The sequence below is a fragment of the Acinonyx jubatus genome, chromosome E2 (assembly GCF_027475565.1).
Source record: "Acinonyx jubatus isolate Ajub_Pintada_27869175 chromosome E2, VMU_Ajub_asm_v1.0, whole genome shotgun sequence".
In the NCBI taxonomy this organism is placed as follows: domain Eukaryota; kingdom Metazoa; phylum Chordata; class Mammalia; order Carnivora; family Felidae; genus Acinonyx; species Acinonyx jubatus.
In genome coordinates this window covers 35,862,866-35,881,776 of record NC_069396.1, presented here as the reverse complement: position 1 = coordinate 35,881,776, position 18,911 = coordinate 35,862,866, and the positions used below count along the sequence as shown (strand labels likewise).

The following is an 18,911-nucleotide window of genomic DNA, read 5'->3' as shown; positions in this document are numbered from 1 at the left end:
CCCTATATAGTCCAACTAAACAAAACTGTTTTATTGGAAAGTGCAAGATTTTAATAAAATTTATTGAAGAATAGGTTGACACTCAAATCTAACATCCTATTAACAAAGGTCAGGTGAACTGCAAATCTATTCTAGTGCAGTATTTATTATATTTGCATAATGACAATTTTACTTAGTGAATATACAAAATTTCAAAATGATGAGTTGACTCAGGAATATTAAAATAACATTATTCTTCTATGCTTTAAAAATGGGAATTAACTCACTGATATGCAGACCATGACTATTTTAAAGAAACGTTTTTTTCTTTTTTTTTGCACCATTAAATACGTTTAAGAGAAATATCCTTCACATTTTAATGTGTTTTCTGTACAGCTTTCATATGAATTTCATGAAGCTAATTTATATAATAGTTATAATAATAATTTTCATAGAATCCCGAAAAAGCTAAGGAATATTCTTCACTGTGAGAATTTGTTATACTCAAACTCCTGATTCCAAGTAAGTGGAACTATTCTTTATGTCAATGTTTTTCTCTGTGTTTATTTTTACACTAAGATGCTTTGCCTGTGGACATACAAATGTAGTCTTTAATGAAGGTAATTTCATTACTCCATCAAACATACACTCCCAATGAGTGTCTATTTCCAGACTCATTCAGGAAAAATCCCATAGAATACCTGAGATTTGTGAGATGATATACCTACAGCCAACATGCTCTCTTCCTTCCATATACCCTCCACATTACCATCAGCATGATGAAAAATCAGAAGTGCCAATTTGATCTCATTCCTTCTCCAGGATCCCTTCTCCCCCTGTGAAAAAGGCCTACTTACCTAAGCTTCCATGCTCATGTCCTGCTACTCCCTTACATGAAACTGACTCTCTGTAGTACCCTTTTACATCATAGCCATCTGGTATCCCCACCATTCCTGAGGCCATTCCTCTCTCTAGGCACAGCTTTCCCTCCATTGTTATTCCACTATGATATCCGTCAAGGGTTATTACAAGATACCATGATATTTCGATTTCACATCTGTCTTTCCTGAGCTGCTTGAAGGAGGAGTCATGCCTAACTGGTTTTTATCTTTGTGGTTCCTATGTGCTTGGAAATAATATGTGCTCAAATGACTGTTTAATAATTAAATGATACCATATATATCTGTACATATACCACTGTATACAGTGTGTGTGTGTGTGTGTGTATATATACATATATAGTTATATATATATAGTTATATATATGTACATATATAGTTATATATATAGTTATATATATATTGAATCATTTAGTTATTCAATATATATAGTGGTTCTTGCAAATACAAAAACTAAACTAGAAATAGTTACTCTATTGCCTTTTTAAAGAGTCTTGGGAAAAGAATGGTCTTCTGTTAAAGCATTTCATTAAAATTAAGTATGACTGATTATAGTGACTACAGTCTTAAAAATGTTTAAAAGCTGTTAATTTTTATATTATCTGAAAAGGTGGGTGATCAGGTTAAGGAAGTGATTAGGGATTAACAGCCACAGAGATTTCTAAGAATCACTTAGAGCCATGTCAGTGCAAGCTCTGAGCTATTTGAAAGACATAAAAAAAGGGATAATTATGCTATTATTATATAACAGAGGTGAATTTGTTCAAACAGAACGCATTACACTGTTGAAATTCTTAATGCATTTGAGAATAGATGAGAAGTCATCTTTCTGATGAAGGATCATAGACTTGTGGCCTTGATAAACCAGTTAGCTTTGTTGGAAGAGCTATTTCATTACCATGAATGGCCATGCAGGGATATTTAGATGGGAGGGGTGGATGGTTACCAGCAACCTCTCATCATTCCTGGAAAAATAACACAAAATGTTTTTGTTTTTTTTTTTCTGTTGGTGTTGCACTTGTCTCAATATATTTGTATAAAAGGTTATAACTTAAGAGCTTTTTGCTCTTTCATTCATATTTAGAAAATTGAACAACTATAACCACAATTTTTGCTGATTCTATTTTCATAGCTTCATGGGGTATTAAGATTTTGGGATACAGTAAAGTGAGATGAAGGATTAGAAGTACCTTGTAAAACAGATTAAAAAAATCTTTTCCCTATTCAATTGTATAAAAAAGGTTATAGGAAAAATAAATGATTCATTAGGTGGAGAAAAAGAGACAATTATTAACAATTCAATATGAAGAATCACCTCTGACTCTGAATGAAATGAGAACGAAATAATAGCTAGAAGAAAATTTTAGTCAACAAAGCAACAAAGTTCTCACCCTCCTACATGGTTGAGAGTAATCCACACAATATAATGAAAGGTAATGTTCCCAATGAAACTGTAGTGGGTGCTGTGACATGCCACCCAGGTCCCCTCTTAGGATGAAGGACTTATTACTTCAGCTGCTGGAAATGCTACTGGAAGACAGCCCTTTGTAGTCGCCCTTTCTGGAACACCTTTGGGTGAAAAGAGCTACTCTGCCAAACGTTGTAGCCTGACCTGCATCCAATAACTAATCAGTTCAGAGAAATAAAGGCTAGACCCTCTCACCATAACTCAGGACAACTCTTCAGGGCCACTGCACATTCAGAAGCCCAAGGTCAGTTGAGGCTTTTACTGACACTAAATCATGGCCCAACTCTGCTTCCTTCCCTTTTCCTCCAGCAGTACCAACTACCAGAGCAGTCCCTAAAATTAAACTTCTTGCACACTAGTTTCCATCTCAGAGCCTATATCCTAGGAAATGCAATCTACAACAACTGATACCAAGAGATCTGAGAAAGCAGATACTAAGATTTTGGAGTTGGATCACCTAACAAGGGACTGCCAATAAGGATTCTTTCACAGGGGTAAGCAGTGCACAGATGGCCATACTATCTTTTACTGGTATTACTGGGATGGTATTCTAGTGGAAAGGAATGCACTAGAGGGTGTGATCATTCAGGCTTTTTGAGAAAAAGGGGTAAATACTAACCAGAAGGACAGTGGAATTAGATAGGTGTTGCTAAGCTTACCTGAGGAAATACAGGAGAGACCAAAGGCTAACAATGACTGCTCACAAATTAAAAGCTATGTGTGAAAGCCAGAGGGCCTCTTGGGTAGCATCTAAAGAGGTTCTCATCTCCTGCAGTAGGAGGGCAAACATGGGCTGAAGACCAAGACCAGGATTTAATGGTAAGAGTAAAAGAGCTCCCAAGAAGGTTAAATTCTCAACCTAAGCAGGTCTTAACCTTAAGCAAGGTTAGGGCCCTACTTAGGAAAGAATGATACTTGTTTCATGGATTAGGAACTGTTAAAGGCTCCTATTTGAAAATGATGAAGTTTCTCCTAAATGCTAGTGTTCTCCCTTGTTTAAAGATGATGGAGAAGATTCTGCTGCCATTGGGCAACATGCTTCCCACTTCCTACAGTCTGTCTCATCTTCTCTTCTGGCCACTATGCCAAAAAGTGGGGTTAAATTACAAAATAATCTGGCCAGGAATGGGATGGACATGAAAAGGAAAAAGAACTATAGCCTGAATTAAGTCCAGGACCTAGCTAACATTTAGTGGTAGGAGCCAGGACAGTATGCATGAGACTATACTCTGAGAGTGCTTGATCAAGACGGGGTAAAGGGTGGGGCAGGGAGTGGAGTATGGGGTGCAGCAGAATAAAGAGTTGGGGACAAGGTGACTACATTGGATCCCTTCCATCCTAGAAGAGGCAGCAATTCACTTTATAGGAGTAGACCATACTTTGGATCTGGATTTGCCTTTCCTGTCTTGGAAGCTAATTTTTAAAATGCTAATAGAAACAGTATGATGATAGCTGACATCACTGGTACTCACTTGAAGAAATAATCTTTAACAAAAGATCACATCATGAGTTAGTGAAAAATTCAGGACATAAACCTCAAACTCAATTAAATCTTTTTTCATTAGAATCTTGTAACAAGTAAAATAGTGAAACTATTCAATGCACATGCATTCTTCTCCAGAAAACACAGACTCATAGTCAAGTAAGTGTGTACAAAAACATCAAATGGTATTGCTTCAATTATCTCCATTCACAGCTTGAAAGGAGTAAGCTACTGCATTTTTAAACATTGCCAAGCGCAGTGCAGTCTTCTTTTCAAATGAAAAGGCTTCTGGTTAAAGTTGGCATCAAAAGGAAGCCCACTTAGGAGTTTTAAAAACTTAAATTGGAAGTTTGACTATGCAAACTAAACCATATTAGGAAAATTCCGAAGTTTTATGACTGTGATTAAAGTTTAAAGTTAGATGGTAATGGGCACCTAACACCCTTTCGATATACTATGTATGATATGAAGGAAGAGGTTAAAAACTGTAATTTCTGGCACTGTACACTTTCAGTGTTAAGTCTTGATGGTTTAAAAACATATTTTGGTGGAAATGTTTAAAAAGTATTCATAATGTCATTTAGACTTCCTGCATGAAGAAACTCTCCTTGAATAGTGAAAGTCACCATATTTCCAAAGGAGTATATATTATGGTTCATTTGGAAAAATATAGTTAATAAAACATTTTTAGTATTTCCTGGAAGCATCACATCAGATATTTCCACAAAGAATGGTTCAAAGCAATATCATAGTTTCTGCTGTTTCAATGCTTGAGCCAGGAGGACATGCTAAGCTCATGTTTACATCTGTTCTATAATACTGTCCAGTATTTCTCAGGCCTGGTTATAGCACAGATCAGCATAAGAGTGTAGAATAAAAACAGATTTCCCCTGCTTCCACTTGTTCAAAGAAAAGCACACTGAAAGCCACATGACAGCTGAAATTGTGAAGACAAATGAGCTCTTCCCCTTCCCAGCAGCAGTTTGCACTCTGCGGTTCCGAGGTCATCAACTTACACACTGTTAGGCACGATGCCCCAAATTAAATAAGTTAGCAGGCCCTAGTACAACCAAGATGATCAAATGCCCCACTTTTAACACCTAAGACTATACTGGTCTTAGGATGGATGATACAGTGGGAAGTAGGAGACCTAAAAGAAGTAACAAGTGCCTATCACTGACCAAAGAGGACAGCAACTAATTAGCTCCAGGCAATGGCAGGTATGGAAATATGGTTTTCTTAAATATGAAAAAGTATATTTTAAAAATATTGATCTAATTCAAAATATTTTAAGCAGTAGAGGCACAAAATCAGAAACATGTCTGCAGACTCCAGTTTCAGCCACAGGTACTAGATTGAAACCTTTGATAGATGACTGCTTTGCTTATATATCTGTTTACACAGAAGCAACCCTCCTTCCTATATTTCCCTATATCAAATAATACTGCCAAATCATATTCTGTACAGATGCAATAATTTAATAAGACATGAGGAAGCCGTTTAAATGGGTGTCCATTCACAAGACAATGTTCTTAGGAAAAAGTATACATTTCTAGGAATCATTTTTCAATTTTTTAAGTTCATAACCTTTTATCTAGACTTCCCTTTCTTTTTCCTATCCTGAAACACTGGGCCCCATATGAAGATTCACTATACTTAGCAGAGAGCTCTGACTACCTCCAACTTAAGAGTATGTACACAAGATAACAGAAAGACTTAGCACACTCTGGAACATAGCAACACATTATAAGAGTGGAAGCCCAAAATCATGGGTAAACAATAAACAACTCCTGCCCACCTTCCCTCATCAGTGAAATCTTTACCAGAAGTACTTTTGTTGTAAGGAAAGAAAGAAAGAAAAAAAACCTTGAATTTATTTATTTCAGATTGTGTAGGAACACAAAAATCTCAGGTGAAAAAAATAAACTTGAAGTAATAGGCTGCTGGCAACAAATGAGAGAGGCCTAGTAAGCACCCTGAAATTGAATGTTTAAGGGGATTATAATTTGCCTTTGACGAGGATTATTAACAAATGAAGATATATTTTACTTACATTTTTTACCACAGGTGATTTGTTTTTCAGAACTTGCATGTTGAATATTTAAGAGAAATATGCTCAAGGTAATTATGATAAGTTAATAATAAGTCTTAGCAATGTTCTGAATTTTAGTGTTTTATACATATATTTCAATTGAAGTCACGTATTTCCTCTACTCCTAAGAGGTCAGGGTCTTAAAAGAATCCAAGAGAGTGTGCAGTTTTAATGTTTTAAATCTTATGTTTCTATGGGTGAACAGACAATATGATTCAAAATTCCAATATGAGAAGACACTTCATCTTCTAGAAGAGTTCTCTATCTTTCAGAAGGTAAAGAATTCATTAGAGATGATAATACTTAATGATGGAAAGAATTGGAGAACAAGAACCTGGCATTAATCACCACTAAGATTTTCAGATTTTCCATCAACTGTCATTAAAGTAAATTTGAAATGAATGTTTTATAACACAAATCTTAGAACTGCATTTGGCCTGATGTTTTTTCTCAGGGCTATGACATCAACCTGCATCCACCTGACTTATACAATAAGGCAATCTACTTCCATTAGTCCTTTTATTCCAAAATCCTGAGCCTTTCTTATCACATCCACTTGTCTCATTTACAAATTTATGAAGACGTCATAGTTGCTAATTATTCAACAGTTGCCTACACAGCACTTACATGACATGTTGGAATTTTGAGTACTTATTTCCTCTGAATAAAAAGATTAAGCTACAGATGTTGGCGAGGATGTGGAGAAAGGAGATCCCTCTTACACTGTTGGTGGGAATGCAAACTGGTGCAGCCACTCTGAAAAACAGTATTGAGGTTCCTCAAAAAGTTAAAAATAGACCTGCCCTATGATCCAGCAATTGTAGTACTGTGTATTTATACAAAGGATATGAAAATATTGTTTCAAGGGATACACGCACCCTGATGTTTATAGCAACATTATCAACAATAGCCAAAGTATGGAAAGAGCTCAAATGTCCATCAACTGAAGAATAAAGAAGTTGTGGTATATATATACACAATGGAATATTACTCAGCCATCAAAAAATAATATTTTGCCATTTGCAATGATATGAACTGAGCTAGAGAGTATTATGCTCAGTAAGTTAGAGAAACACAAATACTGTATGATTTCAGTCATATGTGGAATTTAAAAAACAAAATAAATAAACATAGAGGTAAAAAAAGAGAGAGGCAAATCATAAAATAGACTCTGAACTATAGAGAATAATGAAGGGGAGGGGAGGTGGGTTGGGGGTGGGCTCAATGGGTAATGGGTATTAAGGAGGGCACTTGTGATGAGCACTGTGTGTCATACGTAAATGATGAATCACTAAATTTTACTGAAACTAGTATTAAGCTGTATGTTAACTAACTGGAATTTCAATAAAAGCTAAAAAAAAAAAACAACTTATGTGTAGAAGCATAAAGAAAAAAATATTGTGTGTCAGTCTATAATGATGTTAAAGGACCTTTAAAGGACCACAAATGTATCCTTTATAGATTTTTGTCTCCTGAGTTATATCATTTTTAACAGAATTCTTAATTTTTGCTACACAATGGGCTTCTCCTACTCAGGGGGTTTGGGTTAGAGAAGAAACCTCAATTTTGCTCACAAAAACAGTTGCTAGACATTTAAAATCAAATTCAACTTGAAAGTAATTTAATTCTCAAGTGGCATGATTCAATCAAGGTGATGAATGCTCTAAAATTTATGAGTGGAAGCTGTTGATCTCTCTAATAATGGCTATGTCACAGTGAACTGCAAAACACAATACATATGGTCAGAAGAGTTCATCAGATTATTCCTCTTGTAAATCCATGTGTAGGACAGTTTACCATACAAAAGGAATTATTTGAAATGCTCATAGTCACTCAAAGGCAAACTTCTAACAGTAGGCAGTTATGCCCCATCCCATTTAGGAACTCTTCAATTGTGTGCCAGCTTCTCTTCTTACCTGGTCCCAGTCTCTTTCTTATAGGGATTTTTTTTCTTTAAGTTTATTAATTAATTTTGAGACAGAGCAAGTGAGTGAAAGTGGGGGTGGGGCAGAGAGAGAATCCCAAGTAGGCTGTGCACTGAAAGTGCAGGGTTCGAACTCATGAACTGCAAGATCATGACCTGAGCTGAAGTCAGATGCTTGACCAACTGAGCCACCCAGGTGCCCCCATCCTAGTCTCCTTCAAAGCACCACAGAAGAACTTTCTGCAAACTAGAATAACAGTGATCCTCATGAGAGAATTCATTTATATGTTTTCTATGCATCACATTTCTGGAACATATTAGATGGGAATACTTTTGCTAAATATAGAGCAGTGTGGTAATAAAATGCTTAAAGTGTAATAAATTCCAGTAAGTTGGAAAAAGTAAAGTAAAGCATTAACCTCTCTGGGCTTCATTTCCTTGCCTATAAAATGATGTGGTTAAACTAAATGATCTTTAAGATTTCTTTCATATCATATCCACCCACTTGTTCAACATCTTTTGAGCACCTCTGATACACTTGGGACTTAATTAGGTATTAGATAAACACAAAGGGGGCATACTCCTTACTTTTGAGGAACTTGTCTGTGGGGGAGACAGATGTAGAAAGACAAATAACGTCTGGTGATGGCTGTGCTAGAATTATACATGTGTACCATGGGAACTGAGTTGACAGAGATACTCACTGACTGCTTAGATGAATTTGGGGAGGGCTTCACTGAGAAGGTGACATTTGTATGGTCAGAAACTTAACAGGTAATTACTTTTAGAAGTTACAATACTCACATCAGTGAAGTGCTAACATTACCAACACATGATGTTTTATTGTATTAAAACTCCTCATATATGGAATAAGTTAAAACCAAACAATCAGATAATTAAAAAAATTCAAGTTAAAGCAATTAAAATAATGAGACATACAACCCTCTCTTATTCAGAAACAAGTATTAGGTAAAGCTTATATTACTGATATACATACTAAATATGCTTGATAATTACAAAAATTGCTTATATACCCATTCCAGCTATACAAAATCTAAAGTTAATGGTAATTCTGAGAAGTAAATAATTTCCTCAAGATTATGGAATTTGATTAAAATAGTACCCAAATCTCACATGTGACATTACAAATGTATTTGTGAAGTACAAACAAGCACTGTAGGGAGTAAACATAAAAGTTAAATGCATATTAAATGCATTAAAGCTTCCTTTCAAATAGCTACATGAAATAATTTTAAAAACTTTATGTTAGCTTCAAAAGTACATATTTAGTGATATGGAAAGTGGACAGTTGTAATGCAAATAGTAAACTTTACGGTGTCTATTAAACCTCTAATTAACCTTCTTTTAAGTATGTCTTCTCTGCCCATTGTAATAGCAGAATGTTATTTATAGGTCATGTTAAGAGTGTTCACATCAGTAAGGAAAGAGTTAACCTTTCTTTTTTAATGTTAAAGGGCCTTACATGAGAATCAGAATTTCATTATTTAAAACTGAAAACCTAATTAAAACACTGTCAAAATTAAGAAAAGGAAAGGCTTGTTAAGCCAGATAGGAAAGTTCTAATGATGCTTTGTAAATTTATCATATTTACTTACAGAATAATCTCTAACATGACAGAATCCCATATAACATCATTATAAACCTTATCCTGAAAAAGCCCCACCAGAAAAAGCAAACAACAAAATTCAAGGCCATAGGCTTAAACAAAAACCACGGTCTGGCATTATGATGGACTCCTTAAGGTTGTACTAAATGTGAAAGTTCCATCTCTGGATCACAGCATGAGGAGGTAGTGTCACAGACCTGCTCCCCAACAAAACAAGCAGGGAAAAATCCCAGGGGAAAAAAATCATTTAAAAAACCCACAGCTGCTGAAAGTCTCTGGACATTGTTATAAAAAGTCATTAGCAGATGGAGAAACATCTCATAAAAAAAATATACTAATACTAAAACTCAATAAGAATAGTGAGATCTGTGGCATCTGAACCACAACCAGCTCTTTCCCTTCCCATCCTAGGTCAGTGTGACAGAAAGCTCTGCTCTAGGCAGGTATGGAGCCAAAACAGAGGGTTCCCTTTCTCCCCAGCTACCAAACAATCTATTCCTCTATACCAATTTATTCTTCTAGAGTAATCAAGGGTTGTGGTATGTTCTTGGGAGGGGCAGGTGCCAGTATTTTTTTTTACCTCTCCCAGCAATTGTTCCAGAGGCTAAATTTCAAGTGAGAATAGCTGAGATGTCAGGGGATCTCTTTTCAACTTGGCCTTCTCCTTAGGAGAATCTTCCCAAAGCAGAGCACATTTAAAATAGTGGTGCTCTGATGACCTGCACCACAGCTCATTTGTAGGGTGTTGGTTCCATGCTAGAGAGGTAAGCCAAGAGGATCAGAAGCTACCATCCTCAACCTGTGCTCTGCTCCTAAATCAGGTATGTCACTTGCAGAATCACTGTCTTGGCTCCCAACTCTGGAGCCATGGCTCAAAGATTTTACCTAGGAGGAGAGGCAGGAGGCACACAGAGAACTCCCAAGCTCTTGTCTAAAAAACTGACTTTATTTGAAACAGAAAGTTGGGAAGTTCAAGCCTAAGGGCACACTCAAAACCAATGAAAAAAAGCAATTAAGAGTAGGCTATCAGTCTTCAAGAAAGAAACATCCTAAACCACACACAGGATAAATTAGCAGAGAGAATTACAGAAAGAAGAAATAAGAGCCTTTCTGGGGTGTAAACAACCTAAAACACTGACATAAAAAAACTAACCTGCAAGGAAGTCCAAAGTTAATTACATGAGACTATGGAGCAATTTATGCCCAAGGTAGGGGCACCTGCATGGCTCAGTCGGTTAAGTGTCTGACTTCAACTCAGTTCATGAACTTGCGGTTTGTGAGTTTGAGCCCTGTTGGGTTCTGTGATGACAGCTCAGAACCTGGAGCCTGCTTCAGATTCTGTATCACCCTCTCTCTCTGCTCTGCCCCTGCTTGCATGCATGCATGCATTCATTCATTCATTCTCTCTCTCTCAAAAATAAAGATTAAAAAAAATAATAACAGAGCAATCAGCTGGCAATTAGCCTAACAGTTGAGTGTGATCAGGGAGAGAGATAAAGATAGCCCCACTAAAACTACTATCATCCCAGGGTCACTGTGTACACGTCCAAAGCTGTAGCCTCTGAGGAGCAAAACCAGCTAACCAGTAGAGGGAAAAGTAAAACAATACACAGAAGCAGAGCTAGTAGAAAAGTGGTGTCACTGTGATTTTAGGACAACTGGAGCTTAGATGCTCAGGATGAAATAAGGAAGGTCACCTGGTCCCCAGAGTTTCCTGGATCTCTAACAGCAGCCAAGGACACATCCACCTAATGTATCTGCTCCTTTTCTGACTATGTCATACTTCAGGGTGCCTGAGCCTGGAGGCCTGAGCCTCCAGTATAATTAAATAATCGGTAACGTAATGATACGCTGCACACACAATACACACATCCAAAGGGCTGTGCTGGTGTTTAAGTATTCTGGGAGTTCAAGAGAAGGTCTGTGGTAGATTAGAAAGATCCTACAAGAAAGAATGGCAAAGAGGCAGCAGGCAAATTTCGTTTTCTATAATTGCTTACAAAATTGATCTTTTCAAGTTTATTCAGTTAAGAGTGACTATAGGGGAAATGATTCTGGGAAGATGGCAAAGTAGGAAGCACCAAGAACCTGTCTCGCCACCAAGACAACAACTACACTGGCAGAATCTGTCTCATGTAATTATTTTGGAATTCTGTAGTCTATCAAAGGCTTACAATTTCCAGAGGAATGCATGGATGGTAAACTGCAGTTAAGTTTAGTCTATTTCAGCTCCCAGCCCAGTATCAGCCATTCATCTTTCATTCCCAGCTCCATGGAAGGTAGTGTGCACCTGTTCCTGAAGCAACATCAACAGTTTGCAGAAGCTGGGGATGGCGAAGAGGATCCTGTCCTCTAAATACCGGGAATCTATTCTCTGATCACTTATTGCTGTATCTGATCACAGAGGTTAAGGCAAAGAAGAGGGTAGCCATTGTTGCTGCACCTGCCCTCACTGATGCATCCCCCCACTTTCAGCTACAGTGACTTCAGGGGATCTAAAGGGTTAGTTCCCCACCCGCATTTTTCTCTTTTTTTCCCCAATTTAGGAACGATACATTAAAGACTAGGACATTAAAAAACAACTGAATATATGGGAAAAATTAAAAAGTGACCATGCATGCTCAGGGAAAGGCTCAGGCCCAGAAGAAACCTGAAAAGACTTTAAGTTTACACCTCAGGTTGACACTTGGCACTGAGAGAGCCTACAACAATCAAAAACAATAAACAATAACAACAACAAAAACCAGTTAGCCTTGGGTAAAGGGAAGAATCTGGTTTCAAGGGTTAAAACATTAGATTCAAATGTCCAGTGTTTAGTAAGAATTCACAATGCATACAAAGAAAAAGTAAAGTATAGCCCATTCAAAGGAAAAAAAAAAACCCAAAAAACAGAAACTGTCCCTGAAAAAGACCTCTTGGCAGATCTAGTAAACAAAGACTTTAAAACAACCATCTTAAAGATGTTCAAAGAACTATAGGAAGATGTTCAGAATGTCAATAAAACAATATCTGAACAAAATGGAAATATCAATAAAGAGAAAACCTAAAAATAAACTTCCATAAAATTTTAGAGGTAAAAAGTACAGTAACTGATAAAACATCCACCAGAGGGAATCAAAAGCAGATCTGAGCAGGCAGAAGGAAAAAAAAAAAAAGGGCACTGAACTTGAAGAAAGGATAGTGGAAATTACTAAGTCTGAAGAACAGAGAGATAAAAGATTGAAGAAAAAGGCATAATCTCTAAGGGGTCTGTGGGACACTGTGGAAGTCTCTAAAGGAGAAGAAGAGAGGAAGGGGCAAAGAGAAAATTTAAAGAACTAATGGTTAAAAAATGCCTTAATTTGATGAAAGATATGAATATAAACATCCAAGATGTCCAATGAACTCCAAAAAAAGAGATGAATTCAAAAGGAGCCACACCAAGACATTATAATCAAAACTTTCAAAAGACAAAGTCAAAGAGCGAATCTTGAAAGCAATTAATCACACACAAGAGATCCTAAATAAGATTAAAAGCAGATTTCTAATCAGAAATACTGGGAGGCCAGAAGGCAGTGTACCAATACATTCAAAATGCTAAATGGATCCTGGGAAGATGGCGGCATAGGAGGACGCTGGGCTCACCGTGCGTCCTGCTGATCACTTAGATCCCACCTACACCTGCCTAAATAACCCAGAAAACCGCCAGAAGACTAGCAGAATGGAGTCTCCGGAGCCAAGTGCAGACGAGAGGCCCATGGAAGAGGGTAGGAAGGGCGGAGAGGCGGTGCGCACTCCACAGACTGGCGGGAGGGAGCAGGGTCGGAGGGGCGGCCCGCCGGCCAAGCAGAGACACCGAGTCTGGCTGGCAAAAGCGAAGGGGCCGGATGGAGTGTGTTCCGACAGCAAGCGGGACTGGACATCTGGAAGGTTATAAGCTAACAGCTCTGCTCGGAGAATGGGAGGGCTGGAGGACAACGGGAGGGAGAGTTGTTGAGCCCCGGACCACAGAGCTCAGCTTGGCAGGGAATAAAGGTGCCCGCCAGCGCCATCTCCCTTGCCCACCCCCCAGCCAAAATCCCAAAGGGAACCAGTTCCTGCCAGGGAACTTGCTTGCACCACGCAAACACCCAACGCTGTGCTTCTGCAGATCCGTCCCTCCGGCAGGTCTGACTCCCGCCCGGCGCCGCAGGGCCCCTCCAGAAGTGGATCTCCGAAGAAAAAGCGAGCTGAGCCTGCCCCTCCTGCCCCCTTGCACCTTGCCGATCCACCCCAGCTAATACGCCAGATCCCCAGCACCACAAGCCTGGCAATGTGCAAGTAGCCCAGACAGGCCACGCCACCCCACAGTGATTCCCGCCCCTAGGAAAGGGGAAGAGAAGGCACACACCAGTCTGACTGTGGCCCCAGCGGTGGGCTGGGGGCAGACATCAGGTCTGACTGCAGCCCCGCCCACCAATGCAAGTTATTCAAGACAGCACAGGGGAAGTGCCCACAGTCCCGCACCACTCCAGGGACTATCCAAAATGACCAAACAGAAGAATTCCCCTCAGAAAAACGTCCAGGAAATAACAACAGCTAACGAACTGATCAAAAATGATTTAAACAATATAACAGAAAGTGAATTTAGAATAATAGTCATAAAATTAATTGCTGGGCTTGAAAACAGTATAGAGGACAGCAGAAAATCTCTTGCTACAGAGATCAAGGGACTAAGGAACAGCCAGGAGGAGCTAAAAAATGCTATCAATGAACGGCAAAATAAAATTGAGACAACTACGGCTCGGATTGAAGAGGCAAAGGAGAGAATAGGGGAACTAGAAGATAAAATTATGGAAAAAGAAGAAGCTGAGAAAAAGAGAGATAAAAAAATCCAGGAGTATGAGGGGAAAATTAGAGAACTAAGTGATGCACTAAAGAGAAATAATATACGCATAATTGGTATTCCACAGGAGGAAGAGAGAGGGAAAGGTGCTGAAGGTGTACTTGAAGAAATAATAACTGAGAACTTCACGGATCTGGGGAAAGAAAAAGGCATTGAAATCCAAGAGGCACAGAGAACTCCCTTCAGACGGAACTTGAATCGATCTTCTGCATGACATATCATAGTCAAACTGGCAAAATACAAGGATAAAGAGAAAATTCTGAAAGCAGCTAGAGATAAATGTGCTGTAACATATAAAGGGAGACCTATAAGACTCGTGACTGATCTCTCTACTGAAACTTGGCAGGCCAGAAAGTAATGGCAGGAGATCTTCCATGTGATGAACAGAAAAAATATGCAGCCGAGACTCCTTTATCCAGCAAGTCTGTCATATAGAATAGAAGGAGAGATAAAGGTCTTCCCAAACAAACAAAAACTGAAGGAATTCATCACCACTAAACCAGCCCTACAAGATCCTAAGGGGGATCCTGTGAGACAAAGTACCAGAGACATCGCTACAAGCACGAAACCTACGGACATCACAATGACTCTAAACCCGTATCTTTCTATAATAACACTGAATGTAAATGGACTAAATGTGCCAACCAAAAGACACAGGGTATCAGAATGGATAAAAAAACAAGACCCATCTATTTGCTGTCTACAAGAGACTCATTTTAGACTTGAGGACACCTTCATATTGAGAGTGAGGGGATGGAGAACTATTTATCATGCCACTGGAAGTCAAAAGAAAGCTGGAGTAGCCATACTTATATCAGACAAACTAGACTTTAAATTAAAGGCTGTAACAAGAGAGGAAGAAAGGCATTATATAATAATCACAGGGTCTACCCATCAGGAAGAGCTAACAATTATAAATGTCTATGCGCCGAATACAGGAGCCCCCAAATACATAAAACAATTACTCACAAACATAAGCAACCTTATTGATAACAATGTGGTAATTGCAGGGGACTTTAACACTTCACTTACAGAAATGGATACATTATCTAGACACACGGTCAATAAAGAAACAAGGGCCCTGAATGATACATTGGGTCAGATGGACTTGACAGATATATTTAGAACTCTGCATCCCAAAGCAACAGAATATACTTTCTTCTCGAGTGCACATGGAACATTCTCCAAGATACATCGCATACTTGGTCACGAACAGCCCTTCATAAGTATACAAGAATTGAAATCATACCATGCATGCTTTCAGACCACAATGCTATGAAGCTTGAAATCAACCACAGGAAAAAGTCTGGAAAACCTCCAAAAGCATGGAGGTTAAAGAACACCCTACTAAAGAATGAACGGGTCAACCAGGCAATTAGAGAAGAAATTGAAAAATATATGGAAACAAATGAAAATGAAAATACAACAATCCAAACGCTTTGGGATGCAGCGAAGGCAGTCCTGAGAGGAAAATACATTGCAATCCAGGCTTATCTCAAGAAACAAGAAAAATCCCAAATACAAAATCTAACAGCACACCTAAAGGAAATAGAAGCAGAACAGCAAAAACAGCCTAAACTCAGCAGAAGAAGAGAAATAATAAAGATCAGAGCAGAAATAAACAATATAGAATCTAAAAAAAAACTATAGAGCAGATCAATGAAACCAAGAGTTGGTTTTTTGAAAAAATAAACAAAATTCATAAACCTCTAGCCAGGCTTCTCAAAAAGAAAAGGGAGATGACCCAAATAGATAAAATCATGAATGAAAATGGAATTATTACAACCAATCCCTCAGAGATACAAGCAATTATCAAGGAATACTATGAAAAATTATATGCCAACAAACTGGACAACCTGGAAGAAATGGACAAATTCCTAAACACCCACACGCTTCCAAAACTCAATCAGGAGGAAATAGAAAGCTTGAACAGACCCATAACCAGCGAAGAAATTGAATCAGTCATCAAAAATCTCCTGACAAATAAGAGTCCAGGACCAGATGGCTTCCCAGGGGAGTTCTACCAGACGTTTAAAGCAGAGATAATACCTATCCTTCTCAAGCTATTCCAAAAAATAGAAAGGGAAGGAAAACTTCCAGACTCATTCTATGAAGCTAGTATGACTTTGATTCCTAAACCAGACAGAGACCCAGTAAAAAAAGCGAACTACAGGCCAATATCCCTGATGAATATGGATGCAAAAATTCTCAATAAGATACTAGCAAATCGAATTCAACAGCATATAAAAAGAATTATTCACCATGATCAGGTGGGATTCATTCCTGGGATGCAGGGAAGGGAGCATTTTCTAATTCATTCTATGAGGCTGGCATTATCTGATACGAAGGCTGGACAAAAAGACACTACAAGAAAAAAATAAAAATAAAAAAAATCTGCAAGCCAATAACCTTTATGAACACTGATGGAAAAGTCTTCAGAAAATTCAGCAAATCAAATTCAGTAGCATACTAAACAGACTATAAACCATGATCAAGTGGAATTTATTCCTATAACACAAGGATGGTTCAACATACAAAAACTGATCAATATAATATACCATATTAACAGAATGAAAAAAAAAAGATACATGGTCAACTCAATTGATGCTGAAAAAGCCTTTCACAAAATTCAATACCATTTCATGATAAACATCTAACCTAGAAATAGACAGAAACTACTTCAACATAAATAAAAGCTAAACATGAAAAGCCCAGTCAACATTATATTCATAAAAGACTGAAAGCATTTCTCCAAGCTGAAGGATCAAAGTAAGGATGATCACTATCACCACTTCTGTTCCACAGAGTCCTAGATGTTCTACCCAGAGCAATTAGGCAAGACAAAGAAATGAGAGGCATCCAATTAGAAAAGAAGAAGTAAAACTGTCTATGTTCACAGATGTAAGATCTTACTTGTTGAAAACCATAAATATGCCACAAAAAATATTGGAACTAATAAATGAACTTAGCAAAGTAGCAGTATACAAAAAAACATGCCAAAGTCAATAGTATTAGTATACACTAACAATGAACAATCTAACAAGAAAATTAAGAATGCAGTTTCATTTACAATAGAATCAAAAAAATATAATAATCAGGATTTAACTTAACCAAGGAGGTAAACGACCTGTGAAATGAAAACTATAAAATAATGCTTAAAGAAATCATTAAGAAGACAAACAAATGGAAAAACATGCCATGTTCCTGGATTGGAAAATAATATTGCAACAAAAGAAACAACAGATATACTGGACTTCATAAAAATTTAAAAAACATTTTTGCATTGGTAATACTAATAGACTATAAAGGCATCCTACAGAAGGGGAGAATATGTTTGCAAATGAGGTATCTGATGAGGGAGTAATATTTCAAGTACATAAAAAGCTCTCAAAGCTTAACAATAGAAGTAAGAAAAACAGCCTGATTAAGCAATGTGCAAAGGATTTGAATAAATACTTCTTCAAAGAAAATATGCAAATGGTCAATAAGTACATAAAAATGTGCTTAACACCACTAAACATTACAGAAATGCAAATCAAAACTAGAACGAAATATCACTTTGCACCATTAGGATGGCTACTGTGGAAAGAAACAGAAAATAACAAGTGTCAGCAAGTAGGTGGAAAAACTGGAACCCTTGTGCACTGTTGGTGGGAATGTAAAATGACAAAGCTGCTGTGGTGGCAAGTTCCTCAAAAATCTAAAAATAGAATTACCACAGTATCCAGCAATTGCACTTCTGGGTATATACCTAAAAGAATTAAAAACAAGGTCACCAGGGTATGTTTGTATACCCACGTTCATAACAGCATTATTCACAAGCCAAAACATGTTAAGTACCCAAGTATTGTCCATCATCGAAGGGGGCGGGGGGTAAGCAAAATGTGGTATCTACCTACAATTGAATATTATAAACCCTTAAAAAGAAAGGGAATTCTGACATATGCTACAACATGGATGAATCTTGAGAATATAATGGTAAGTAAAATAAGCTGGTCATAAAAAGGCAAATACTTCATGATTCCAGTTAATGAGGGACTTAGAATAGTCAAAATCATAGAGTCATAAAGTAGAATGGTAGTTGCTAGGGGCTGGAATAAGAGGAGAATAAGTTAGTGTTTGATGTATATAGAGTTTCAGGGTTTCTTTTTCTTCAGTTTATTTATTTTGAGAGAGGAAGAGCAAATGGGGGAGCAGTAAAGAGAGAGGACAGAGCAAGAATCCTAACAGGGTCTGCACCAGTGTGGAGCCTGATATGGGGCCTGAACCCATGAACCATGAAATCATGACCTGAGGTGAAGTCAGGGGCTTAATCAACTGAGCCACCCAGGTACCCCTAGAGTTTCAGTTTTACAAGATGATTAGAATTATGGGAGGACCGCAGTGATGGTAGGTCCAGATTATGAATGGATTTAATATCAATGAAAAGTAAATTACAAATAGGTGGTATATACACAAATAAACTCAAAATGGATGAAAGCCCTAAACGTAAGACAGGAAGCCATCAAAATCCTTGAGGAAAAAGCAGGCAAAAACCTTTCTGAACTTGGTCGCAGCAACTTCTTACTCAACATG

The 18,911-nt window shown here is 37.7% G+C and overlaps 1 protein-coding gene across 2 annotated transcripts in view; it reads right to left on the bottom strand.

Annotated features, from left to right (window-relative positions):
• Positions 1-18,911, bottom strand: part of ITFG1 (integrin alpha FG-GAP repeat containing 1) — a 340,878-nt gene that overhangs the window by 258,033 nt on the left and 63,934 nt on the right. The window lies entirely within an intron of this gene.